We start from the raw sequence: 2,500 nt of genomic DNA, 5'->3' as shown, positions 1-2,500 counted from the left end.
GACCCCACTGAGTATAAAGGGCACAGCTTTTGCATCGGGGTGGGGGGCTTCTTTCGCTGCTGAAAGCGGGCTGTCTGAAACCCCAAATTCGCCTCTTGGGCAGGTGGAAGTCTGATGCTTTCCGTAGATATATTCGCATCCCAACTCTCCAGTCCTAATGTAAGGGTATGGAATCTGGTCATTTTTATTGTCACCTTTGACAAGGCAGGGGTCTTGTCCTTGGTTTCCTGTGTTTTACCCTGGTAGAGGCTCTGTCTCACCTTAATTTCTTTAATGCATTGTTGTACCTACCAGTACAGGCAGTCACAGGGGTGCTGTTCCTGTACTGTTATAACTTGTTTATTAAGGCCACTTTTTTTGGTGATGAACAATTGCAGGGGCATTTTTCACACCAATGTCGTTGAATTTTGTTTTCATCAGGACATTGTCCTTGGTTCCATGTTATCTTGTTAGCAACTTTCATGCTTCCACTTTTTGCAATTGATATGAGGTTGCCTTTGTCACCATTCCTGTTGGGGTGGGGCTGCCTCCTTTATCCCAAGTCGGCTTTGGCGCTTTCAGATCCCCACCTTTGCTGGGCGTGCGATCAATTCTTTAAGTTTGTGATGTAATATTTTCATTGTTATTAAACCGGCTATGTGCTAAGGCACATAGCCAGATTTCTCCAAGTGGCCTGTCTATTATTCTCCGCCCTGCAAACCGAGCTCAACAGTTTGGCGACTCATTCAACCTCATTTATATTGAGAGGCATAAAGGTGTTATTGGCTTGCCAATAAAAGTTTTATGCATCTCAATAATTAAAATTTATAATGCATGCATAATTATGCACTCAGCAAAGTGTGACGCGGTCATTCCTGGGGAGGAGCAATTATTAAGTATCCCCTATAGGGAATTTGTTGCATTCCGAGAAAGCGCGGTAAATATTCATTCGCTTTTCAAGCCCGACTGATCTGGTTGTGAAAGTTTTTCACCCTCCTCCTCCCCATTGCCAGGTTCCACTATTTCTTTCTTTCTTTCTTTCTTTCTTTCTTTTTCTCAGTTTACTTCTGTGGTGCGCTTTCAGATCCCCACCTTTGCTGGGCGTGCGATCGGCTATGTGCTAAGGCACATAGCCAGATTTCTCCAAGTGGCCTGTCTATCTCTCTCCGCCCTGCAAACCGAGCTCAACAGTTTGGCGACTCACTCAACCTCATTTATATTAAGAGGCGCAAATTAAATTTGAACCGGTAAAGCGAGTTGGTAAACTTGTGCAGGGATGGCGCAGTGGTGAGAGCACTCGCCTCCCACCAATGTGGCCCGGGTTCGATTCCCAGTCTCGGCGTCATATGTGGGTTAAGTTTGTTGGTTCTCTACTCTGCACCGAGAGGTTTTCTCCGGGTACTCCGGTTTCCCCTCTCCTCAAAAACCGACATTTGACTTGATATACTTTCATTGTTCATTTCAATTTACAGTGTCCCCAATTAGCGCTCCAGCGCTAGCACGACTAGACACTTAAATAAAGTTCCTTTCCTTTCCTTTCCTTTCCTTTGTTTTGGCGCTTGCGCGTGCGTTAATCTACGTAACTGCCGCGTTTGGGTCAATCTCGTTCCCAGAGTCTTCGTTCCCTTTGGCCAGCGGGTCGGGAAACGAGCCACTCTGGGATAATCCGTTTGGATAAACTTTTTCAGTGGTTGAAAGTCTGAGCATGAGCAATCAATTTCGGCCCCGAGGTAACTCCCGCGAACGTTTGTTGGGCTAGATTCGCAAACCATTCGAATGGAATCGTCTCTCACTGAGTAATTATGTCTTTAAAATGTAATCATACCGAGTCTTTAAATTGCTGTGTATTATTATACGAATCTATAAGATGAACCTCTCGTAGTTACTTACGTCCTTTGGCAGATAATTTTTTGGATGAGAAAGAGGTAATTACATACGTACGTACGTCCGTCCTTACGTCCACCCATCCATGTATGCCAATGTGACCAGTATCATGCTAGTTTGCAGCATACATCTTTGATATTGGACATCCATCTTTTGATCAATTGACACCTGTCAAAACAAGGTTTCCGCTGACCAGTATCGCGGACTCAAGCTTGGAGCTCACCGAGGTCAGCTGGTTTTTTTTCTAAGTTGACCGCTGACCAGGTTCTGGTTTTCGATTGGATTGCAGGCTCAACCCAAGGTAACTCACCCGAACATAAGCGAGGCTTCATTTTTCGCGCGCTTTCTGTGGCTCGACGCGGCTGCAAGGCCATACTACGTCAACGAAAGTTCTTACAAAGTCAACGCTTTTCGTTTTCAGGTGGAAAACGGTTTGGAAAATTTTTCTTTCTGTATTTTTTGCTGGTTTAAATCCAGTTTGACATATCATGATATCTGTGGTCCACACTGGTGGCTACGCAGTAATTCAAGTCAAGCATCGGCGGGATGTAAACTTAAAGCTGAGTGTTTATTTTTAATTTGCTTAGAGCTGCTTTTTCTCTGTATTGCAATAAAGCTCTGATAAGGTTACATGATG

This window comes from Montipora capricornis, chromosome 3 (assembly GCF_036669925.1).
Source record: "Montipora capricornis isolate CH-2021 chromosome 3, ASM3666992v2, whole genome shotgun sequence".
Classification (NCBI taxonomy): domain Eukaryota; kingdom Metazoa; phylum Cnidaria; class Anthozoa; order Scleractinia; family Acroporidae; genus Montipora; species Montipora capricornis.
This window is presented reverse-complemented; position numbering follows the sequence as displayed.